General features: G+C 45.4%; 1 protein-coding gene across 5 annotated transcripts in view; it reads right to left on the reverse strand.

Annotated features, from left to right (window-relative positions):
• The window catches only part of PDZD2 (PDZ domain containing 2), a 325,800-nt gene that overhangs the window by 206,526 nt on the left and 92,448 nt on the right, over nucleotides 1-26,826 (reverse strand). The window lies entirely within an intron of this gene.

Below are 26,826 nucleotides of genomic sequence, written 5' to 3' on the forward strand. Positions count from 1 at the left end.
TCTACCACTTGGGGGCACCAACTACCCTTTTCAGCAAGAGAATAAAAGGGCATATGTATACAACCAGACCAGCCAATGGAGACAGAGATCTTACAAACTACAAGACACTTCATCTTTGAATACCAACTAAAACAGCAGATCAGATGCAGGCATTAAAAGAGAGGACTCCTGAAGAACAGACCCTTGCAAATGAATAACTTTCTTGGCCCTTGGCTGGAGGTGCTCACGGATAAACATGGAGAACAGGCCTTAAATTCTGTTCCCAACCTTGCCTCTGTCTTTGTCAGTGGTCTCATTAACCTTCTGTGCCTCAGTTTACCTGACTATAACACTCACCCATTCCTCAAGCTAGTGGAAGATTCAAATGGGCAACGGTGTTTTTGATCCTGTGGAGCCTCAAATCCCAAGTACAACATTTGCTCATAATAGGCAACTTCCTCAAAGGAGCTTTTAAAGTAGTGTCAAGAAACTCTAAGAGGCCAATGTAAGGTGAGTGATCAGAGATACACCTACAATGGCTTTAAAGCTAAATAACCAAATTACTTTCAATAACCATACATGGTTTACTTAGATTTACAGGTGATAGGAAAGGTTGGGCTGAATAATCTAAGAGTCTCTTCTGCCTTAAAATCTATAAATATCTAATTATTCTCATCCTAATGAATTAATGTTGATAGTATGCTCAAAGCAGCAAGCATCACCCACTGGCAAATAAGTGTGTGTTTGTGTGTTGCAGGTCCAGTATACTATCCACAGCTGATAAGAACCATTATAGTCCCAACTATGGTGATTTGATTCTTTAGCCCAAACTGTAGCAGCACATGCTGTTACCTCTGGAAGTCCTCAGATCAATCCCCTGCCTGTCTGCAACCAGCAGCAGACTGGACTCCTCATCCAGCATACCCCAACGGGGTTCTTAACATGCACAGGAGTCCACCCTTATAAAGCCCATTGTAAGAGTGGGGCTGTGGAAGGCACCTAGAAAGCCCAGTCCCTTGAAGGTACAATTAGCACTATGATTATTTTGAAAAAAAAGTCTTTGGCTTGGGGAAAAAAGAACTCTGGTCCGTACAAACAGGAAATTGCGTTGCCTTCAGATGAAACAAACAGCCCTGCCATGAAGGACAAAAAACAGCTCCATCCACATCAATGTTAGGACTTGGTGTATAAATCAAAAACATCGAACCTGGTGAGAACAGCAGTTAAGCCCACCCTATATAGACAAGAACAAAAATAGAAAGGTGATAAATTGGGTGGGCAATTTCTCTTCAGAAAAAAATAGATTTGCCTGATAAAAATGGCAAACAACACACTGAGCTGGAATGGAGTTCAGTACTTCATTTCTATTGGAACATATATGGGATGAATTTGAGAGAATGCTCTAAAATTATCATCTCCCTGCATTCGCTTTTGCACAAGATGGGTTTTCCAAAAACAGCCTCTCAATCTCTCACATACAGTATAAGATGTCATGCCTTTATTTTCGTGCAGAACAAACTGAGTCAGTGCTGCTGGGGAACAAGGAGTTCAGGCCACATCCAGTAACAGAGTGACAGAGCTCCTACACTGGGGGACTTTGTTCCCCCAGCAGGGCCCTGACGGTACCACTAAGAATTCCTCTAGGGCTTCTGATGTCCACCCACTCTGGCCGGGAGGTTAAACCCCTCAACCTGACTCTAACGCACTTGCAGCTTTGCTAGCAAGTTTCTATTTACCTTTTTGAAAGCAAATTGTTAAAATTCTGAAGCTGCACTATCAGCAGTTGGCTGACAATATGGGAAAGCCACAAAACTTCACACATGGGACACAACGCATGTACATATCCTGATATACAACATGGTATACAATGAAATATGCAGTCTCATGTTAATACTGTCTTGCCAAGGCAACATGATCATGCAGGCAACCGGGTCAACTGATGCAGCTATGCAGCCATTTTTAAGCTGCGTGTTTAGAATATTACCCCAAGCTTCCCCATTTTCTGACACTATCGCACACCTCTTACTCCAGGACACCACAAGCTGTACAGGTAGCAAGTCATACAGAATCCCTTCTCCTTCCCCAAAAGGGTCTTAACCATGAGATGCTCTTTGAAGACTGAATGGGAGCATTTCCATCACCATTTTTTCAAAAGATTTAAGTTGGGGTGAAGGGGGACTAATGAGATCTCTGCAGGTGGAGGCTCCTGTCAGGGAGATGCCAAAATGAAAACACTCAAAACTACCCGGGCATCAGTTCTTTCTGGCTAGCGCAACCCATGATTTGCATAGCTCTTCCCCCCTGCACTGCATAGGTAGTGATCACTTTTCACTGCTATAAACTCCATTCCCTGGGCTGACTTCCTGCCTTGAATTTTTTCTGACAAGGAGTGCAAGAGCACCGGGTAAATCTAACCAGCAACAAATCATGTTAAATGCTCTCTCAGAGCCTGAAACACCGCCCACATTCAGAAAGTGAATTCTCACTAGATGGGAGACGATGTTCTTCCATTTCCAAGTAAGCCTTCAAATAAATGGAGGCATACAACTCTGTACAAATACCACACATTTCTCACTCTATGAGTGTCTGACGTCTTCAGCTCCACAGGTTAATATGAGTTAATAACATACATGGAGGAAGGGATGGCTAATTGTTTTGCTGGCCTTCCAAGACTAGCTGAAAGATGAGAAGAATGGGCACAATTAGAGAGTTATATAGGAGGAAAATAATACAAAAATATTTCTTTAGATGACTTGAGGGTAAGACTTTATCAAAAAGGCCCCATAGTGTATTTAGATATCCGGAACACCCATCACTTTTGTTTCTTTTTCTGACAAATTGAGGTTTTCCTTCCTAGGCTGCCCTTCTCAGAAGAAAATATGCAATGAACTCAAGACCACTTCCTTGTGTATGGAAACAGAAATAGAAAAAAGTCATAAAAATGTCGTGATACTGATTTTAAATGGCCAATTTCATGTGACCCCTTCGAAAACAATGGCTAGAAGTAACCTCTCAGAGGCGTGAAAGCTTAGCCCATACTTCCAGAAAGCATACATACAGTTATTTAAAAACTCATTTTTATTCCCTGTGTAGCATCAAATTAAAGTTGTTTTTAGGTTATGTCTTTCCAAATTTTATTGAAATGAACCCAGTATTGGTTAGAAGCATTTGATTCTCATTTCAAATTGAATTCTTGTTCCCTCTACTTTGACTCTTAGGGTGGGTGGGATACTGAACAAAAAAAAAGTCTTATTCTCAGAAGGCCATCACGTGCAGTCTAATTATTGGAGGTTTTGCTAATAGATATAGCAATTCAGCACAAGAGTAATTCAAAGGACTAGTGAGAGATTACAGGAAAGGTCCTAATGAGATTGTTGGAGAATCTGAAATTTAGTCTCAACACAAGTAAGATGTAGAGCAGGGGAATATTCACCGACACTAAAGGCATTAGATTTACCACAAAAATTAGAGCGATCTGTTAATTCACCTAGGATCCAAACTTAATGAAGTCAATGGGATTTTCTGCTGACATTAGATCAGACTCTTAATCTAAGATGCTGCAAATTCATTTTCCTCAGTACATTCTCCAGTGCCTTTAGTACTATAAGTACTGAAAGAAAACAGACAAAAGAAAAAAAAACGAAGTCAGACCTGTGTAAGCTCCAAACTCCTTAAATCCACTGCAGTAATTGCCAGGATGTTTATAAAATCAGCCCAAGCAAACTCAGAAAATTAAATAGTTCAAACAGAGGACACAGAACAAGCAGGTTAAGGGTGGGGGAAGGACAGTGCAGAAAATTTGGCAAAATAAACCAAGCAGCAGGTAGAGTAATTCAGATGCACTTTTGAAATGGTTAGGGAAGATGCACAAGGGCAGAACAAGAAAGCATGCAGGGTTCTACCTACTGTAGGTGCTTAGATGGCATAACATGCGAGTATCTGACTTTTATTATAAAACTTATTTTCCAAATATTCCTGTGCGATACAGACATATGATTATCCCCACTTTTGCAGATGGGGAAGTGAAGTACAGAGAATAGCAATGACCTGCCCAACGTCTCACAGGAAGTATCTGACAGAGCAGGGAACGAGACCCAGGTTGCCCCAAGTTGCCTTGCCACTAGGAAGTTTTACCAGTAACATTTCTGTTGGCCTGCAGCTGCCTGAACAGAACTACTGTGGTCCATACACACTTTACTGGTGCAACACATCTTCAAAATAAGTGGGTGTGTTGATAATAAGGGTAGCCTGTGCACCACAGCCCTTGCACAACACCTGCCCTGTCAGCACTTCTGCAAGGGAAGTGGGAGCTGGGGTCACGTTCCCATAACTCACTGTGTCCTGTCTTCTCTTTTGGGACTTTGTGTCCATTCATTCCATGGAGCCCAGAGGGAATCATCATTTACTCTTTCTAGTTCTAGCTTTTTTAATCTCTCTGCCATTTCACTCTTAGAAATACAGGGGCTTAACAACAGGTCAGCGGCATACTGTCTGTTTTAGAAACAGTATGCGAAGCCTTCTGTAGTTGCAGAACTTCAACTATTCCCACAGCAACAGTGGAAATAGCCCCACTCAGGAGGACTAGATGCTATGGAGAGACAATGAAAGACACGGGTATTCACAGCAGAGCAGTATCCTGAACCAAACAGTGCAATCAGATTGTGATGCAAATCTGGAATGACCAGCACTAGCCACAAAACTGTTGGGTTTATTCCTGGAATTGTACGCAGAGCTCACCCAGCCTCCCACCACCAAAATGAGAGCAGCTTCAACAGAGACGAGTGAGTGGCAACTGCACTCTGGAAAACTTGTGACACTGGATTGGTACCAGGCAATGAGCAATCAGCGTGGTGCTCACGAATCTACTGCGTGTGCAGCCATCAAGGTGTGTGGGACCATTAAGTACATCCTGTTGCACCTGAGTGAAACTGTGAGCAACAGGATCGAACTAGTGACATTTGAAGAATTCAGGCTTCAAACAGTGATGTAATAATAGATGGGACACACATCCAGCATTAAGGTATCCCACCCTAATAAGTGGGCCAAACTTGGCCTGTCTACAAGTACATATACACAGAGGAGCACTTTTCTCTTGGGATATGAGCAGTGGTGGACCACTGCAAACATTTCCCTGGTATTAACATGGGGTGGTAAGGGAAGAGACATCTTCAGGAATAGAAAGCCTGTTGAAAAACTATGTGCAAGACATTTTTGCAGCACATTCACATTGTTGGAAGTGCAAGTGATACTCCTAAACCAGGCCTACTTACTCCTTCCACCTCTGTCTTATGAAGGGGCACCACGCAGCTGGAGAGCATCATGGCTAAGGACAGACATTACACAGAAACTGATTTAAATAATCAGCAACTGGTTTAAACCTGTAGCACAGCATAAGTTCAGTGCACATAAACCAGTTTCAAAATGGCTGAAACTGGTTTAAGATAAACCTGGTTGAATGTAGTGTCAGACATAAGTGATCTGGGTCAAACTGGTTTATGCAACATCTTTCCCAGACCCCTTCCAGGTTTCAGTTAAACCAGAATCCCCCAGCATCCCAGATATGTTGTAGCCCTGGGCTGGTCCCACCCCTCTGCTCCCTAGCCAGACCTCAGTGGAGACTACAGACACAGCAGTGTCTGCCTGACTTCCCCCTGCCACATCCCTCCTCACTGCTGAAGCAAAGCATTTCTCCCATTTCCCACAGCATGGACCTCAGCCCCACAGACCCTAGCCAGCATGTGGTATGCTAGCTAACGCTGAGAGCTGTATGTGTGCACGTGCGCATTGGGAACTGGTGCCGCCTTAGTTAGGGTGAGCACATGCCCCCTCTGCGACCAGTCCTGCTGACCAGAGGGACGGTCCCCCATGGGCGATCCTACAATCTAGGGTGGGGGGGTCCCCCACAGGCGATCCTGCCAACCAAGGGACATCCCCTGTGGGCAATCCTGCAGTCCCAAAAGCGGCTGCAGCCACTCCCGAAAGCAGCTGCAGTGAGCACAGCAATCGGTCAGTGCTTGCAGGGGGGGTACTAGCATTCCCACCTGCCCCGCTTCCCGTTGCCTAAGCGGCAAGCACAGCCATCTGGGGGTGCAGCAGAGCTCTCAGGGGGTGCACATGCACCCCCTGTGCATTGCCACTGTGTGTGCATACCCAATTTCACTGGAACAGGAAGATGGAATTAGGACTAGCTTCTCAGATTAAGGACAATAAGAAGTCCTTTTTTAAATATATAGGGGGCAAAAAGAAGGTCCCGGGTAACGTGAGGCCCTTGCAGGATGCGTTGGGGAATTTGGTCGTCACACCAGACGACAAAGCTAACATGTTTAACGATTTCTTTGCCTCTGTCTTCCTAAGTAGGGACCAGAACAGCTACCTCCCTGCTGGGCCCCCCTCAGGCCCCAGGGGAGGCACACCTGGGCCAAAGGTTAGCGTGAAACTACTCAGGGGGCTTCTGGAGGGGCTGGATGTGTTTAAGTCAGCTGGCCCAGACAATCTCCACCCTAGAGTCCTTAAAGAATTGGCCGAGGTCATTGCAGGACCCCTGGCATGGCTCCATGAGCACTCGTGGTGCTCCGGTGTAGTCCCAGAGGACTGGAAGAGGGCCAACGTGGTTCCAATCTTCAAAAAGGGGAGGAAGGAGGACCCAGAAAACTATAGGCCTGTCAGTCTTACCTCGATCCTGGGCAAGCTGTTTGAGAAAATTATGCTGGCACACATCCAGGAGGGGCCAGCCGGGGACTGCATGCTTAGGGACAACCAACACGGGTTCATCAGTGGCAGGTCCTGTCAGACCAACCTGGTGGCCTTCTATGATCAGGTTACCAGATCATTAGATGCAGGGGTAGCAGTGGACATAGTCTTCCTGGACTTCCGGAATGTATTCGACACTGTCTCGGTCCCTGTTCTCATTAAGAAACTGGGGGGCTGTGATGTTGACACCCACACAGTCAATTGGGTCACCAACTGGCTGGAGGGCCACACCCAGAGGGTGGGAGTGGATGGGTCCTTCTCAACCTGGAAGGACATGGGCAGTGGGGTTCCGCAGGGCTCAGTCCTCGGGCCCACGCTGTTCAACATCTTCCTCAGTGACTTGGATGAGGGAGTAAATAGCACCCTGTTCAAATTTGCTGATGACATTAAGATGTGGAGGGATGTGAGCACACTAGAAGGTAGCATCAGGTTTCAATCAGACCTAGACAGGCTACAAGGGTGGGCGGATGTGAATAGGATGGGTTTCAACACAGACAAGTGCAAGGTGATGCACCTCGGGAGGAACAACCGGCACCATACCTACAGGTTGGGGAACTTCCCTCTTGTCAGCACAGAGGCGAAAAAGGATCTTAGAGTCATAATTGACTCCAAGATGAACATGGGCCGGCAATGTGAGGAGGCAGTCGGGAAGGCCAACCATACCTTGTCACGTATCCACAGATGCATCTCAAGCAGGTCCAAAGAGGTGATCCTCCCCCTCTATGCGGCACTGGTCAGGCTGCAAATGGAGTACTGCATCCAGTTCTGGGCGCCGCACTTCAAGAGGGATGTGGTCAGCATCAAGAGTGTCCAGAGGAGGGCCACTCGCATGAGTGCTAGCCAAGGGCTAGGGTCTGGCAATACTCCCGCCCCTTGAGCACTGAGTGGGAAAAAGCCTGGGGCAGTGCAGGCAGGGTTGGGGTTTACACCCCTCCCTAATCAATGTCCTGCCAGGGCCTTGCCACAGCCCCCTCAGCTCCATACTTTAGAAGGGAAAGGAGGGCTGCTCTAGCACCCCCTGGCTTCTAGCCTGAGCCACTGCAGGCATGTGCCTGCATTTCTTTAGTCCAGAGGGGATATCTGTCCAGTTGCAAACTGGTTCAACCTAGGCAGGTTAGACTAACCTGCAAAGATTGAATCAATTCAAGCTCAGGCTTTTTGAATATCTGTCCCTAACCCATGAGTAGACTTAACTCTTTCTGAGTAGCTGCAGGATGATTAATGAGTGTGCATTTGGTAGAGTAAGAGAATAGTGGGGTTGCCTCCTAAGTGGGCTAGATTTCCTTGAGCCAAATATTACCATGGTTAATGCACCATAGTTTCTGTCAAGCAAAAGAGGAAACTTAAAATCACAGATTTTTCTCTTTTAAAGGAGAAAAATGCAGGAAATCACATATTTCCTCTTGCAGGCCGGCGGAGTTCCAGTCTACAAGTTGCTGCCTGGGACTGAAAGGAGCAAAATGCAGAGTGCAGAGGGTACCACACATGCATTTGGCAGCCAGGCAGGGTGGTGAACAGCTTCCGCATCTCCCTCCAGGTAAGTCTATGGGGGTGGGGGGCATACAGGCAATGTGGCAGGGGGATATATGCCCTCCCCCCAGATTTCTGCACCCACAGAGGGGCATGGGGCTGCATCTTGACAGGACCAGCTCTGATCAGGAGCTGCCTCCATGGCCCAGCGGATGGGATCCTGCCACCAACAGCAGTAGGGGGCACAATTTCATGCCGCTGCTGCACTTCACCTTGGCAGCCCTGGACAGTGGAGGTGACACCGGTCCAGAGCTGATCTGACACAGCTACAGCCCCATGCCCCACTGTAGGCAGAGAAATCCAGGGGGCAGAACATCCTCACCCCATCACCTGTGCTCACCCCCCAACACTTCCTCAAACACTCACCCACTTCTTCACACACTAAGGGGCTGGGGCCCAGGGGCAGGGGACAGGTGGTTGGGAAGTGAGGGGCACCAGCAGGGCTGGGGAGGCTGATGCTTGGGAGTAAGGGGCAATAGCATGGGCAGGGCTGCTCAGCACCACAAAGCAGCAGCCAGGCAGGAGTGGGGAGAGCGGCTGCAGCTGGACCTGAACCCTGGTGAGTGAAGAGGGCAGATGGAGCTCTGATTTTCCATGATAAAAAAAGCAAAATCAAATACCAAAATACATAGATATTTAAAATGAATTCTATTATAAATGATTGAGGCACTGGTAGGGTTCCAAATTACTTTGAAATTGTAAATGTATCAATACAGGCGGTCCTCGACTTACAACATTTTGCTTTACAGCATTTTGCACTTACAACATTTATAAATTGGCGCACTTTCAACTTTATAACATCAGTTTCGACTTGCAATGCTTGGTCCAATGCAATGCCATGCCAGCAAACAAGTTTGCTGCGTCCCCATCTCCCTGGAGAACATCTGTCCAAACTCTCTTGGACACTTCCTTTAAGAAAGCAGACAAAACTCCCTAAAAACCTGCAGCCAAGACTCCTGAGAAGACTCCAGCCAACAACCCTTCAAAAATTCCAACCACGAGCCCTTCAAAAAGTCCAGCCAAGTCACCTCAAGGAAGTCCTTCCAAATCAATATGATTGTTATTTACAATATAAATACATTAATGTAGCTATATTACTCATCTATAATTGATCAAGTACAAAATTCTGGGGTATTTTTGGTGAAAATAGGGTATCGGGCCTTGGTTCAGGAACAAATCCTCCATTTATAACATTGTTTCTTATGAGAAAATTGGTTCCAAGTTACAACGTTTCAACTTAAGACGTGGTTTTCAGGAACCAATTGTGTCGTAAGTCCAAGGACTGCCTGTAAAACATTGTGTTCAACTGATATACACACAGTGACATTTCATTTTAATCATGGAAGAATGCAGATCTGGGCGGGCTTTAATCATAGCATTTGTGATTTTTAAACAGAGAAAACCAGGATTCCTGCTGATGATGTTATAGTGTATGCTCACTCAGAAGCAGACCTTCAGGCAATCATTGATGTCTTTACTGAAGTATACAAAACAGTGGGACTGATGCTGAACATTCAGAAGATCAAGGTCCTCCACCAACAAACTTAACTTCTAACAAACAGTCCCCAGGTCTGGTAATCAAGATCCATGGTGAGACTGCAGAACGCTGAGTATTTCCTTCCTGTACCATGGAAGCCAACTCTTACGGAAGTACCATCAACACTGCCTGTGGAAGATCCTTCAAATCCAGTGTGAAGACTGATGTACCAACATTAGCATCCTTCTGCAAGCAAACACCATGAGCACTGAGGTGATGATCATCCAACATCAATTTCATTGAGCAGGTCATGTCATCTAGATGTCCAACTCCAGACTCCTGAATCAAGTTTTATTCTCCCGGCTCAGCCAAGGCATATGCTCAATATGAGGGTAAAGCAAGTGCTTTAGGGACATCCTCAAATGCAACATTGATGTCAGCTTGTGGGAGACTATCATCCATGATTGCCCCAAATGAAGGAAGAGTCTGCTTTGGAACTTCATGACAACAACAGGAGACAGAAAAGCAGGAGCAGCAGAAAGTGTGTTGTGGACCAAATCAAGAATCCAGTACCACCCACCCCACATGGAAACACAAGTCTGAGCTGCAGTACAGTCTGTTGATCCTGGATAGGCCTCATGGATTTTCACACCATGAAAACTTTATTGAGCAGTAGTAACCAGAGATGCTTCCAAAAACCATGCAAAGCCAGTAGAGTGGCAAGTTGCTGACTTCTGTATTAATCACAGGGAAGTGTACATATTTATATAAATTCTCCTTATTTCACACTAAGACCGAGTGGAAGGTATATGTGCTTTTCCCTGATGCCAAAAGTCAGCTGAGTAAAGAGACTGATGTCTAGGCCAGGCTTGAGAAGATGGAATTGATTTGGCCAGTGGTGCTCAACTTTTTTGGCCAACGGGTCAGATGGGCAGTGCCCAGGCTGCCCACATGTTGGATCCAGCTGGTGGTCCCAATCTGATGTGGAGTGGTCATGGCAGGGCCTTGTCCAGCTATGTAGAGCGGGGCATAGGGTATCTTGGCTCCAACCTGGCTCCATGGGGGTTCAGGAAGGGGGCATGGCTCATTTGAAATGATAGGCGACTGACTGTCCGAGAGATAGCAGAAAAAGTTGGAATTTCTGTTGGTTCATGTCACTCAATTCTAATTAGCGATTTGGGATTGAAACAACCAGAAAAACAACCAGAAAAGTGGGTGTCTGACTCTTGGATGCTTCACTACAACAACATGCCTGCCCACTCAGCACAGCTCGTGGAGCAATTTTTAGGCAAAGTTTAGATAAACACTGTATCCCACAAGTGCCACAGCCTCCATATTCACCTGATATGGCCCCCTGCAACTTTTTTTCTCTTCTCTCAACTAAAGAAAACAAAATCTTCCTTTCAAGGTTATGTAAAAACAAACTGCAACTAAGCAGCTTTTAGCAATTCCACAAATTGCTTATCAGAGGTGCTTCCAACAATGGCAGAAACATTGGGAGAAGTGTGTGGCTGCGAAAGGAGCATACTGTTTCAGATTAAGCTGAAACCCTTGTAAATAAAATATTTTGTGTCCTACAGCATCAGTCTCGATACTTTTTGAACAGACCTCGTATATACACATATACATACATATATATACACACATTGCATATTTAATATATACTTTTATCCATAAAAAATAATATTGCCTGAATGATATGTATTGGGTTGTTCACAAGGATTGTTTTAAATTTTCCATGTATTCTGTGTGAATGCTCAAGTATTGATTTCAGGGTGTTTATTTCCTGTTTGCAATGCATTGATTTATGTTGCTAGAAATTCTATCTTCCTGCCCTGCCAAAGCACGTGGTGGGGACTGTTTTGAGATTGCTTGTAGAATTTTATCTCTCTCTTTCTGCCTATGGCAATCCCCAGTAGTAGCTCGTTACTACTACACAGCAGCGTCACATCACAGTTAGTGTCCCCCAACCCTACTAGGCAGTAGTGTCTTGTGCAGATGCAGCCTGTGTTTCGAATATTATTTTTAAATCCACCCTCTGTAATGGACACAGTTGACAGATGACTCCAGATACCATAACTGTGCGCTACAAGAGTTTAACACTCTGAACCAGCTTCTGATATGATTTCACCAGTGTAACAATTTAAATTAATAAAACTCTCCTGATTAAATAAACATTTGTGTGACCAAACTCGGAACTAAGCAAATTTCTAGAAACATTTCCAAGAAAGGTTTTTAAATAGTGTCTCTCACACACACACATAGTACACGTGGCATGCCAAAACTATTTAGAGAGAAACTAGAGTTAGACGTTTAAATCTCTATTTAGGCATCTATAAATGACCTGATTTTCAAAAGTGCTGATCACCAGCAGTTTTCACCAACATCTATCATCCTTATATGAAACTACAATAAATATTAGTCCATGCAACCTCAATATCAGCAATATCATATTTCACATTTGAGTCCTTGCCAAAATACCTCTGAAGAAAAGCAGTAACTAGGCTTAATGTGCCATTTTACAACTATCCTATAGGAATTGGCTAAATACAGTATTTCTTCTTCAGAAGAGCACTTAAATAAAATACAAGGGATTATACACGTTTTGTACATCTGCAAGTAATTTTCAAATCTTTAAACTTTTCCCAAGACCTTTCTCTGGGAAAGACCACCGAAAATAATTAGTCATGAATCAAGAAAATGCAAATAACATGCAACACATGGTCCAGACCATTTAAGAGTCATGAAAGCACAACTGCAAACTATAAACATATTATGCTTTCAGTCTAAATTTAAAAGAGCACATGCATTTAACAAATTCTTAAGATGCATTTCTGATAAATACATAACTCCTGCATACTAAATATATTCAAGTGAAGTAATTCTACAGTGTTACTAGCAAAGTTACACAAAAATCTGCATTTTCTGTAATCACTGAATTCTGGAATCATTAAGGCTAACACAGTTATTTCCAGATGTAATGAGATGGACTTCCACATAAATATTTCCAAATCCGATCATCCAAAAATAGATTTACCAGCAATCGCTTCTAAGTGTTCACACATACCTGTGACAAGTAAAACATTAAAAAGGGATATCTGAAGAAGAGATTACCTTAATTTATCTCTAGGAGTTCAAACACTTATTTTATCAGTGCTGCTTATTTTTTCATTAAGTTGCATTTCCTCTCAATCTGAGTACTTCCATTATAGATAATTCAGTTGTAACTAAAAGTCAAGAGATAATTTATCTTGATGTTATAACTCTATGCACCTTTTATGCTACACAGTAGGACTTCTCTCTGACTCAGGGGCACTTGTACACATGACGGGGGTTTAGTCCTCAGGGTTTTATCCTATGCCCCCTAAACTGAAAGGGTGTGTAACCTGGGCAGTACTGCAGGAGGTACCCCCTCTCCAACTGAAGGGATCAAAGCAGATGCACAACCACTGTGGGAGGTGTAGGGACTCTCCTCCCCCTATAGAGCAGAGCTAGATCACCAATGGGGACTTAACCATATACCTTTTAATACTGGGAACATAACAGGCATAAATCAGAGGGTATACTGGACACTACAATGCCCCAAAGAGGCAGGATTCAACAAAGGTTAGACACTTACAATCACTGACAAAACACAGGGTTAACAAAATATAAAACACAAACAGTAGAACAAACAATATGGGTTGGTGAAATATAAAAAGGCACAAAATACAAAATGTCAAATGACAAGGAAATATAGGGCCTAGGTACCTGGATGGGGAGAAAGGGGGGAAAACACAATGGCCCCTTTCCACTGCAAGAAGATGTGCTTCTTGTTAGCTCACTCACCCAGTGTCACCCCAGCCAGGACCTGAACTCAGATCCCACACATGGTAGACAGGAATGCTGCCACACAGCCACCACTAATGGCACAACTCCAGCCTGCTGGGGGTCTTGACCTTCCCCGAGCCCCGGCCTCACATCAAGCTGCATGGCCTTTGATTGGAGGAGCTGGAAGCAGAGCTGGGAACCTCTCAGGTCACTGCTCAGATCCTTGCTGGAGCGGAGGGGAGCCTCTCCTGCTGGCTGCAGCCTCTCCCACGGGATCCTGGAGCCCAGTGGGGGGCCTCTCCTGCCGGCCGCATGCTGCGCTGCGGGTCCCGCTGCTACCTGCAGATCCTGCTCTTTCAAGCTCTTCTGGGGCACTGCTTCTACCCCGCTGGCTCAGCTCTTGCCAGCTCTGTGAAACTCCTTCCTTGCTGTTTCTTGCCGGTCTCCTCTGAGTCAGCCCACGCTGCCCCTTTTATCCTCCTCCAGGTGACCCAAGGGGCCAATCAGGGGATGGGGGGGTGAGTCTCTGGGGCCTGATTGGTGCAGAAAGGGAACCCCAAGTCCTCCAATCTTCTTTTCCTCTTTCAAAACCCCTGGGCTAGGTCACTGCCAGCTAGCCCGTTACAGGTGTTTTTAATTGAAACCCACCATTTCAATTTTTCTATCATGTCATACGAAGGAGCCTAATCCTTTTTTTAAATCATTTTTTCGTCGGAGCCAGAGCCTACCTGCAGTCAGGGGGTGAGCTGCTGGCAGGCCAAAGAGCCTCTGAGCTGTAGGGGGCCCCAGTCCTTGAGCCCCAAAGAGCCCCTGACCTGCAGGGGGCTCAGGGAAGAGTTGGATCAGGACAGCATGGAGGAAAGGATCGTGGTCTACCACAGCTCAAGAGCTACTTGGCAGCTCGCCCCCCCACAGCCACAAGAGAGGTAGGCAGGCTCCGCCAAAAAAAAAGAAAAAAAGGTTTGGGTTGTCACTACTTCTGCCTTCAGCAGGCACCTGCAAGAGGCCTGATGTTTAGTTTTAGTCATAAGTCATGTCATCATGTAGTTTTAGAGACTGAGGCCTTTAGGGGTCATGCAGTCTGGCCTGCACGTAACACAGGTTACAGAATATCACCCTGTAATTCCTACATCGAATACCGTAATTTGTGGTTGAACTGGAGAATACTCTTCAGAAATAAATGTACTGTAGTAACCCATATAAAATAACAGACTTAACAGTGCTCATCAGGAGAACACATGTGATAATAGACTAGGCCTCCTCTGGCCCTTGAAGGCAAAGCAGGGCAATGCTCTTTCCTAATTCCTATTTTAAAAAATAATCAAACATTATTCAGAGGTTTTAGAAACAAAGGATGATTCTCTCAGTCCAGCAAGGCTAGGTGAGGTGCAATATTTTGATGTGAGAGGTAAGAGTAACAAGCATGGAGGTGAGACTGACTGGCCTATAATTACTTGGATCCTCCTTCTTCCCCTTCTTGAAAATAGGGACCACGTTGGCCCTTTTCCAGTCCTCCAGGACTTGACCCGAGTGCCATGATCGCTCAAACAGCTGTGCCAGTGGCTCTGCTCTTACAAAAGGTAAGAGTCGCTTTTCTTACAGGTTGGCTGACCTCCTATGTCGGGATTTAAACTAAGTAGGACGGGGGACAGGGAGGCAGGAAATGGAGAGAGTCTAGAACCTACCAACTGCAAGACATGCAGCAGTACACCCCAGGTAAGTACGAAAGGGTCCTTGGGGCATCAGAACGGGGGGGGACATCAAAGGCACCATTTGGAGGGCTCGAGTGCCTCTATACTAACGCTAGGAGCATGGGGAACAAGCAGGAAGAACTTGCACTTCTGCGTGCAGACAATAACTTTGATTTAGTGGAGCTAACAGAAACCTGGTGGGACCCTACTCATGACTGAGTACACATTGAGGGCTACAGGCTGTACAGAAGGGATAGAGTAGGGGAGAAAGGGGGCAGGGTTGCTCTCTATGTAAAGGAGCATTATACATCTACCCTAATCAAAATGGGATCAGAGGAGGAGAAAGTTGAGGCATTGTGGGTTAGGATGCATGGAAGTCGAAGGAAAGGGACTTGGGGTGGGGGAGGGTGTCTGCTACAGACCACCACACCAAGGGGAAGAGCTAGTTTTGGAATTGTTGAGGCAGCTGTCAGAGACCATGAGGTCTAGGGACATAATTGTCATGGGGGACCTAAACTACCCTGACATCTGCTGGGAGGAGCAGTCAGCCAAATCTAACCATTCACATATGTTCTTAACCTGCATGCAGGACCGTCACCTAATGCAGGAGGTATACTGTCCCTAATGCAGGAGGTATAAGGGGGAATGCCTTACTGGACTTAGTGTCGGCTATGGGGGAGGACCTGGCAGGGAAGCTGCAGATTCGTGGTCACCTTGGAGACGGTGACCACTAATCAATCAAATTCACCATACGGCATAGGGTGGGTAAGATAACTAGTAGGGTGGAACTGCTTGACTTTAGGAAGGCTAACTTCAGTGTGTTTAGGAATCTAGTCAATGATGCACTGCAGGAAGAGTATTGGTGAGACGGGAGTTCAGGAATGGTGGTCGTTCCTAAAGGAAGCGATCCTTCGGGCACAGAGGGAGACTATCCCAGTACAAGGGAAAAGGGGGAAAGGAGCCAAAAAACTTCCTTGGCTAAACAGGAAAATCTAGGGGAGCCTAAGAGCAAAAAAGAAGGCATATAGGCAATGGAAGCAGGGGGAAGCTACCAAGGAGGAGTATACCTACTTGGCCTGCACTTCCAGGGAGGCAGTTAGAAAGGTCTGCAAATACAGAGCTGAGGGTGGCAACACAAATTAAAGACAACAAGGGGGAGGGGTGTTAGGTATGTAGGGAATAAAAGGCAGGCACTGAGCAGCATAGGACCACTACTGAACATGGAGGAGCAATTGGTGACAGAAAGAGGGGACAAGGCTGAGCTACTAAACGAGTTTTTTGCCTCAGTGTTCCTGAACAGGGGTCAAGATAAGTCTCCCAATGAGTTCTTAGACGGGCATCAGAGGGACATCATCCCACTGTCAATGCTGACTTGGTGCAGAGTCACTTGGATGGACTGGATGTGTTCAAGTCAGCAGGCCTAGATGAGCTGCATCCAAGGGTACTGAAGGAATTGGCTAGTGTCGTAGCAGAACCACTGGCAAGGCTGTTCGTGTGCTCGTGGCACTCGGGTTAGGCCCTGGAAGACTGGAAAAAGGCCTATGTGGTTGCTATTTTCAAGAAGGGGAGGAAGGAGGATCTGAGTAATTATAGGCCAGTCAGTCTCACCTCCATCCTTGTTACTCTTACAGTGCACAACAGGATGCAATACAACAAGGACAAGTGCAGAGTGCTGCACCTAGGGCACAAAAATATCCAGCACACCTACTGGCTGGGAAGTGACCCTCTCAGCAGCACAGAAGTGGAAAGGGATCTCGGAGTCATGGTGGACTCCAAGATGAACATGAGTCATCAGCATGATGAAATCATCAGCAAAGCTAATCGCACTTCTTCATGCATCAGCAGATGAATAGAACCAAGGAGATGATACTTCCACTCTATGAGGCATTGGTCAGGCCACAGTTGGAGTACTGCGTCCAGTTTTGGGCGCTGTACTTCAAGAAGGATGTTGATAGACTCAAGAGGGTCCATAGGAGGGCCACTTGAATGGTTAGGGGCTTACAGGACAAGCCCTATGGAGGAGAGACTGAGGGACCTGGACCTTCCGCAAGAGAAGGCTGAGAGGTGATCTTGTGGCCAACTACAAATTCATTACAGGGACACAGCAAAGAATCGGAGATGCTCTGTTCACCAGGGCACCTCTTGGGGTAACAAGGAACAATGGTCACAAACTGACAGAGAGCAGATTTAAGCTAGAGATCAGGAAAAACATCATGGTAAGTGTGGCTAAAATTTGGAATGGGCTTCCAAGGGAGGTGGTGCTCTCCCCTACTTTGAGGGTCTTTAAGAGAAGGCTGGATAGGCATCTGGCTGGGGGCATCTGACCCCAGCACTCTTTCCTGCCTAGGCAGGGGGTCGACTCCATCTGTTGAGGTCCCTTCCAACCCTAGCATCTATGAATCTATTTCAAGACTGTGGGATCCTGAGCTACCAAGAGCACTGCTTGGTATTTCATAGTTTCTTAGTTTCTAGGGTTGGAAGGGACCTGAGCAGATCATCCAGTCCGACCTCCTGCCATGGCAGGAAAGAGTACTGGGGTCAAATGACCCCAGCAAGATGTTCATCTAACCTCCTCTTAAAACCCCCCAGGGTAGGAGCCTGCACCACTTCTCTCGGAAGTTGGTTCCAGACCCTAGCCACCCTGACCGTGAAGTAGCGCCTCTTGATATCTAACCTAAACCTACCCTCTGCCAGCTTGTGACCGTTATTCCTGGTCACTCCTGACAGTGCTCGGGGGAACAGCGACTCCCCCAATGCCTGCTGATCCCCCCTGACTAGTTTATAACAGGCCACTAGTTCCCCCCTCAACCTTCTCTTTTGGAGGCTGAACAGGTTCAGGTCCTGTAGCTTCTCCTCATAGGGCCTGCCCTGTGTCCCCTGATCATACGAGTGGCCCTCCTCTGGACCCTCTCCATGCTGTCGACATCCCTCTTGAAGTGCGGCACCCAGAACTGGACGCAATACTCCAACTGCGGCCTGACCAGTGCCGCATAGAGGGGGAGGATCACCTCTTTGGACCTGCTCAAGATGCATCTGTGGATGCATGACAAGGTGCGGTTGGCCTTCCTAACTGCCTCCCCACACCGCCGGCCCATGTTCATTTTGGAGTCAATGATGACCCCCAGATCCTTTTCCGCCTTCGTGCTGACAAGAGGGGAGTTCCCCAACGTGTAGGTATGGTGCTGGTTGTTCCTCCCGAAGTGCATCACCTTGCATTTGTCTGTGTTGAAACCCATCCTATTCTCATCTGCCCACCCTTGTAACCTGTCTAGGTCCAATTGTAGTCTGTTGCATCCTTCCAGTGTGCCCATGTCCCCCCACATCTTAGTGTCATCAGCAAATTTGAACAGGGTGCTTTTTACCCCCTCGTCCAAATAACTGGTATTAGTGCACCATGAGGTTTCTTTCCTTCAGGCAATCTGTTTGCAACAGTTAGCAGAGTAGGGCTGCAAAGAGAGATTCTCCTCATTCCACACTAAATATTTTTATGGAAGCACAAAGCCCAAGCAAACAGATGCCTCTGCCCCTTTCCACAGCACAAATGGCCCAAATTGCAGCCCTGACAATTTGTAGTACCAGTTTGCTCTGTCTTCTTGCAGCTAGTGTCTGTTTGCTTATGGTGAGAGAGCACTGGCAGCCCAGGACTGGTCACCCTCTCCAGCCACCCCAGGCAGACATTTCTGAGGCTTCAGAGGCCTGAACCTGCAGGACAATGGTTGCAGGCACCTGGCTTCAACACAGGGAGCACATCTGCAGTTGCAGAGCAAGGAACCCCATGGGCTTCCCTGCTCTGCACAATTCCCAGGTTACACATTTGTAGGTATAAAGCAGGGAATCGGGTTTCCCAACTCTATGCTTGCAGATGCATGACCTACGTCTGGGCATAGAACCAGGGCCATTGTTCCACAGGATCAGGCCTCTGAAGCTATGGGAGATGTTGCTGGGGACCCAATAGCTCCCAGCAATGTCTGTCTCGCCCATCTATTGGATCACCTGTGCCACATATCCCTTCACTGACACCCTCCATGAATCTAAGACCATGGTAGTTTCACCTCCAGTGATCTTGTCACAGTAGTTTCCACAGATTCATTTAGCACTTTCAAATCTTTATGGACTAAGCCCATGCTACCTGGAAAATTTTTTAAAAGGTCATTTAGTCCTGACTCAATACTTCTGCTGCACATGTGCTTAGAGAGATTGAGGCAGGCAGTCTTCCTTCCTGCATTCATTAGCCAAGGCAGGGGAAGAGTCTTGAAAGTGAAGCCTTGCCTTTGGGTATTTAAAATATTTAGGTCCCTGAGCCCATGTTCTTATTTGGCAAGAAGAACAAATAAAAACTCACTCATTTGGAATGAATACACATGTAATTTTAATGCAACATACAGTGCCCTTATATTATACTGGGCTTATGGAGACAGGACAGGCGCATTCACATACTAGGGTCTATACACGTGTGTTTTCGCAAGATAAGTCATAGGCCCTCTCTTTGATATATAGGAGGGGGGAACAAGCATGGATGTAGCAAGCTTTACCCCTCTGTGCACCTCTCAGTTGCTGCCTATAGCAGGATGCAGTGATTTAAATCAATTATTTAAATCCCCTTGATTAAAAAATAATTATTGACTTAAATCAGATTAAGTCTTCCCCAAGCTAATTTGAAAATGCTGCTCTTACAACATAGGATTAGCATTTATAATCAACTAAATTATAGTGACTCTTTTTTAAAAGTGATGCCAGAGGTGGAATGTTAATAAAACTGCCCTAGGGGAAAGCCAAAAATAATGACAATTACAGGCCTGGTCCTGCAAACACTTCAGCAGGTAAGTAACATCACATGGACAGATGTACTGAAATCCATGGGATTTATCATGCGCTTAAAGCCATGCACATGGCATTGTATTTACAGCAGAACTGTCCAACTCATGGCCAATGAGTGACAGGTGACCTCCAAGAAATCAGTTCACAGTGCCTAGGGTCCCAGTCCAAGCACCACTTCCCACATCGCTCTCCTGCTGCTGCAATTTCCAGGCCTCCCCTCTCTCTTCCAGCTTCTACTACCTGTGCCGGCCTCTGGGAGTGGGGCATCCAGGAGGGCTGAGATGGAGACCTAGGGTCCTATGCAGTACAGTGGGGTGGACCCCACATGGCACTGGGGGCAAGGACTGTGCAGCATGGTGAGGGGAATGGAGCGACCACAGGGCAACTGCAGGAGGTGCATAGCATGGTATGGTGTGGCATTGCATGCAGCCTCCCCACCACTCAATTTGGACAGCCCTGATTTACAGGACTGGAGGATAAAATTTTATTTGTCAGACTCTGATATTTGGTTATCATTTATTCAGCCCAGAAAAAAGCGTATCCACCTGCAGAAATATCCAGCACCCCTGTACAGCTCTTTTGAACATCATTTGACAGATGGGCTCAGACCATTCAACAAAGCCTCCAGAAACAACACAAGTGGAGAGATGTGAAATGGCTTAGACTCAAACTTGGTAATAAGTTGCCAAATCGGGAGATCAGATCAACATATCACTACACTGTATTTCACTAAACAAAAAGATCATCTGTTTGTTATGCTTACTTTACTGTGAGTAACCCTCACAGAGGGAATAGAGACCCTGGATGCAAACAAGACTGACAATGAGAGAAACAAATATGCTGAAAATTGTAAAATAGGCTGCTTTTTCCAACAGGGAAAGCTCATGAGGACTGGGAAGAAAGTGATGACAATTCAACAGCTAGGAAGGCCAGAACATGACTTAACCTTCTTTTCATCAAGTGCAAGATAATGTTCTTTCACCCCTTGATGCATTTTGAGCCCCATGTTATCCCAATCTTGGCAGCTACTGTACAAGTCAACATGGAATGGATTAAAACCCTCAGCTTTGTCCAAACAGTTGCAAACTTGCTAGCATCGTGCAGTGGGAAAAGAAGGGCAGAGAGATGCCTCCTATAAATCTGACAGAAGAACTGATAAAAGGATGTCAGTGACACATTTTGGAACTCAAGCTGTACTAAGGGGAAAAAGCAGGCAGCAGAAAGGGGATTTGCTCCCATTAAATCAACTCCATCCATGGATGACTGGGTTGACCACCTCAAGGCTTAACATCCTTCTTATTGACAGGATTATCCACTCACTCTCCAAGGTTTCACTGACATAAAATAAAATGGCTTCAATTAATGTGGAAAAAAACTTGTTAGAGAAATGAAAGCACCTGAGAAAATCCAGATGGGAAGGTACTAACTAGAACAGAGACTGAGGTTCAATTCCCTGTTCTACCGTGCATTTGGGACGCTGGGGAACTTTCGTCTCTCTGCCTTGGTATGCCATCCATGAAATAGCAATTGTGCATTCCCGCAGCTTACAAAAGTGTTAGGAGAAAAGTATGACAATGACTTATGTGGCACTCAGATGCTAAGTAAAAGGGAGTGAGATAAATTTTATCACAATGGAGTGAACAATCCTGCATTGACAAGGAAAACGACAAGATCCTTCCATGTCTTTTCTCATCCAGTTCTGCTAAAACACGCAGGACATGTACCTCGGCTCACTGACTCGGACAGTTCCTTTCAGAATATACAGTTATGATTAGAGACAGGCACACTGCTACTACACATTTTGAACAACTATTTCAACTGGACAGAACAGCTGGAATTACTCATAACTTCACCAGTCGCATGACCGGATTTCCACTCGTTTGCTTGCCACATCTCGATCACTAGTGTCATGCTTTGTAGAATTATTTAACCCCTCTTGTATTAGAATGAGAGGCATACATCAGATGGCCACCACTTCCCTGCAGCTCTTTCAGAGGTTGCGTTAGGCATGGGGTAGCGGGTATTCTTCATTTCCAGCATTTTAAAAACCTCCTTGAGAGGATGCCAACAGCTGCATTCTCAGTGGTTCATAGAGCATAAGTGGCAGACGAGTTGATTATAGTCAGCTTGGTTTCGTTGCTCTGACTGCACTACGTCAATATTTGGGTCTCCCCTCTCTCTGGTCTACAATTTGCAAAATTAAAAGACGTTTTAAAAAGTCCTCTGGAATGAGCAGCGTCCGGTCCTGCCCAGCCACAGGAAGGGTTGCTTCATGCACAGGCACTGAAGGAAGGAGCTAGGAGAGAGAATATTGGATTCTGGAAGACTGATAACAAGACTGGAACAAACATAAAAAATGAGCACAATTAAAAAGAAGAGAAGAGCCAAGAGGCATATGGGGTGCAAGCTTAGCTTTGGAGGCATGGAGAAGTGACCCTGAGAACTAAAATCTCCTCCCTAAAATGGGGAATGAGATCACAAAAAAAATAAATTGCAGAGGGACCAACTTCCTTTTCTCTCACCTGCAACAGCATCTCCCTGTGGCCCACAAAGGCTTTAGATTGGTCTTGGCTGTGGCAAAATGCTGAACAGATGCACAGCAAGCTCAAGCCAAAGACTGGAAATTCTGCGCTCATTTACACTGTATCTATTGTCTTAATACTAATGAGAAAACAACCACAGTGCTCCTCTTTATAAAGGCAAATGTCAAGTTTTATGGGGTAGGTTATGCCAATTTAGAAGTTGAACAGGTTGGTGGTACCTGTCTCACGTGTTCATTTTTCTGTACCATGACAAAATCGTGCCAAAGTCCATACCTGTCACTTTATTTTACAATGTAAAAAGAATTCATTAAAAAGGAATGGAAATATACTTACATGCTTTTGGAGGCCTAAATTTTAAGCATCTTTTATTAATTGATATTCATTTGCATAAACCATGTAATTTCCTTTTTAAATGATTTATACGTTACAGTATTTTATTTGCAACAAGAAAAAAAAAGTGTGTGTTTATCTTTCATTGTAAGAAAGCCCAGCATTACAATGAAGTACAAGCCCTCAAAAATTGGACTGTTCATCGCATGGGAAATCCCAGTCTTTCAAAATTTGTTTATGTTCCAAGAAAGCCTGAAAATTTGAAAAATCTAATTTTTTCACAAAATTGAAAATTCTAAAAATGTGATTATCTCAAAATATTTTGCTTTAATATGTCATCATTTGGGTCCCTCAGAGCTCTCCAATGGGAGTTGTAGAACATGGATTGCTCATTCTACCATGCTCTTCCATGGGAACAGACTCCCTGATTACTCTGTCTCTCAAATAATGCAGCATGGTCATGTGATTCCCAAGATCTACTATGGTGATTCAACCACATGAAAAATAGTGACTTATTATGGCAGATACAGCTCAAACCAGGAGCCAAGTCCACAGAGGAGAATGGGATTATTAAAGCACTGTAGCACATTGAGGTCCCAGGGGTAGCCGTGATACCCCTGGTGGCTCCGCAACTGTGCCCCACTCTGCCCTTAGGGTGCCACATTTTGATGGAATAATAATAATATTAAAAGGAAGGCTGCCCACAGGTCTTTGTGTAGGCCTCAGTTCCTTGGCACGCTATCAGCCTCTACTGGCCCAGGCCCCTCATCAGGCCTCTCAGGTCAACTGTGCCCTGCAGGGCACTTAAAAGCCTTAGGAGCTAAGTGCATGGCTCCTATCCTCCCCTATACCATGCCCCAAGACTCACAGGTATTATTTTTATGTTGTTCTCTCCTATCTTTACTCTGTCTAGGCCTTCTAGCGCAGGCCCACTGTGTTGGATCTGGCTTTGAGGCACTATCTCTGGTTTGGCCCTTTTGGGCACCAGGCCCCCGTCTGGCAGGCCTCAAGGAGATTGCATACCCCTCGGGTACTCATGGGACCTGTGTATACCCTTGCTGTATACCCTTGCAGTGCCCCCTTGCTGGGCTGCTTCTGTCCTTTAAAGGAACAGAGAGCCCCGGCTCTCTGCTACAGATACCCAAATTATTGATTACATGAAGGACCACAGAAGTTCTGAGGGATACAAATGAATGTCAGATTGACCAATACACAAATATTTCTCAAACAGCACATTTTAAAAAATATCAACATTTCTCCCAAGGAAAATGTATGGTAACTACACGGACCCCTACACAGACAAGACATTCCTGACCAAATGAGTGGTGCAGTGTGAATGCACAAGAGATGATACAGATTGATAAGAAAATCTGTTTCAGCATCATACTCTCAAGGGTGCACTAAAAAGCAGTAAAGCAGAACAGGATTATTTAAAAGTATAATTTGGCAGAAGATAATTAGATGTACTTAAAAATATTCAAATTCCCAGGTAATAAGGAAATGAAATCAAGTACTCCTGGTTCCTGTCTGTACCAACCATCCCTCTGGATCCTGCCATTCCAGATCACTCCAGCGATGTCTGACTGTGCCAGGACCTGAATGTTGCTCAGGGCCTCCTTGTCAGTTTCTGCTATGTTACAAAAGCTTATTTGCACATTTACATTTCAAAATGCTCATTTTTCATTAAAAATTCATTGTACTTCACAAAAAAAATTAGGACGCAAGCAAACTTTTAGTGTCACGAGAGAGGGATAAAAATAAAGCTGACATGCTCCCAAGCAGAAACATAGCCCTCAGAGCAGAGAAAAATCATACACCAAAAATGAGGTTCCCGTACATATGATGTTTGTAACTACAGAGTTACAAGAAACACCAGGGTTTCTTTTCCCCCATTCAGGGCACAGGAGGGACACTGATCACTGAATGGGCAACTATTCAATATTCTGTTTTGTCCTTGTGGCCTGACCTTATTCACTGAAGACTGCTCAAACCCCACCCTGACTGCAGAAGTTACATTCTTCCACAGTCTTCCAACACATCCTCACTGTAATATTTTAGTACTCCACAAGGATTATCTATAGAGACCTACTGAAATTACAGTTTTGTAGATTTTGCAGAAATTGAGAGATCCAGCATTGCCCATTTAAAAAGAACAATGAAACAAAACAAAACTTACTAAACATAAAATGCTGGCTCCTTGCGGGTGGATGCCAGCATGAAGGGGAGCTCAACATGGCTATTGCCCCCACCCTTTGCCGCTGACTGGTTGAGAGGGCTGCCTGTTGTGAGGCCCTGTCCTAATCCCATTGGCAGTGAGGGGTGGGGCTGTATGACAGACAGCCCTCACAACTGGACTGTACACCGGTCAAATTTCTGACCAGCGGAGAGCACCTCCTGCTGTGGAGCACCTCCTGCCTCCTAGCCTGGAAAGTGCAGGGAGGCTCAGAACCGCCCTTTCCCTCCACCAAACACTGCACTTCTGTCATGTTTAAGAGTGCTCTAAAATGTGCACGGAGTACTTCTGTACAGACTTCCACAGAAAAAGTGAGCTCATAAGCCAAATGCACTTGGAATGCAACCAGTCATTAAGCAAGGTGACTCAATGTGCCCTTTCTGGGACTACCAAGAACGTTTGTACATAGCCCTTAATATGCCATGCAGTTCAATTCATGCGACTCCACAGACACACGCCCACACAACATGCTGGAGGCTTCTGTCTCAAATGGTCTGGGCGGGGAGGAACTAGACAATGAAAACTGAGACCTTCCCTGCTTCAAGCACTTGGTATTGTGCCCTGAAACTTCAAACTTTACATCCAAAAGCTTTGCTCTTTTAATCCCCTATTTTAACAAGAGCAGGCAGAACTCCAGGCAAGCTGCCCTTTTCAACTAGCAAGCTGTGAGCTGAAAACAGGATGCATGCCTTCAAAGTAATAGCCAGTGTGGAATTTACATTCTTCCTTTCGTTGACAATTCCCAACATCCCACCCACCCATACAGGACATGAGTTCCCCGACATCATCCTCCTGCCCCCATCTCACCATCCTCCTTTGTGGATACCATGGTCAGAGTCATCTAGGTAGGAATCAAAACTTACCCTGTTCCAAAGTCTGAAACCTGTTTTATTAAGTCCTACAGCAGTGCTTTGCAAGTTTGAATTCCAGCAGCAATTTTAAAAGCCTAGAGAGGATTTTCAAGGCGACTGACAGAATCTGGACACCAGATCTCCATTAATTTTAATGGTAAATGAGCATTCAAAGCCACCAAAGGGATTTAGGAGTCTCAGTCCTAATGAACTTCATGAACTACTAGAATTAGAAATAAATCCTGTGCATCTTTGGAAAGCCCTGTTTGCCAGTTTTGCGGTAGCATAAACAGTCTTTATTTCTATCCCAGTCAGGAGATAGTGGAAATATCAGGAGATAAAGGAAAAACTTCTTTACTGTCTGAGTCTCCAGAGTCTGAAATAGACTCCGCACAGGAGTGGTGCAAGCACCTACTCTGGATGTGTTCAAGAAACACCTGGATGCTCACCTTACTGGTGTGATTTGATCCCAGCTAACTTTCCTGCCCTTTGGGCAGGGGCCTGGACCCAATGATCTCGCAAGGTCCCATCCAGCTGCTAACAACTATGAAATTAAATCCTGGGGTGGTTTGGTCAGTAACTGGGATGGTTTTTCCTGCTTATTTCCACACTAACCTGATTTTTCCTGTTTATTTCCACACCAATCCATCTCATTTTATGAAATTAAGTAACTTGGAGCCCAAGCTTATAAACCATGCTGTAACTACTCTGCTGACTCGCAGCACATCAAGACATTCAAGTCAGTTTCACACTAAAAAGAAGAAAGAAAAAACAATATGAAAGCTTCATGCCTTGTTAGCATAAATGGCTTTGT

The sequence above is a fragment of the Crocodylus siamensis genome, chromosome 3 (genome assembly GCF_052110815.1).
Source record: "Crocodylus siamensis isolate JL-2025a chromosome 3, ASM5211081v1, whole genome shotgun sequence".
Classification (NCBI taxonomy): Eukaryota; Metazoa; Chordata; order Crocodylia; family Crocodylidae; genus Crocodylus; species Crocodylus siamensis.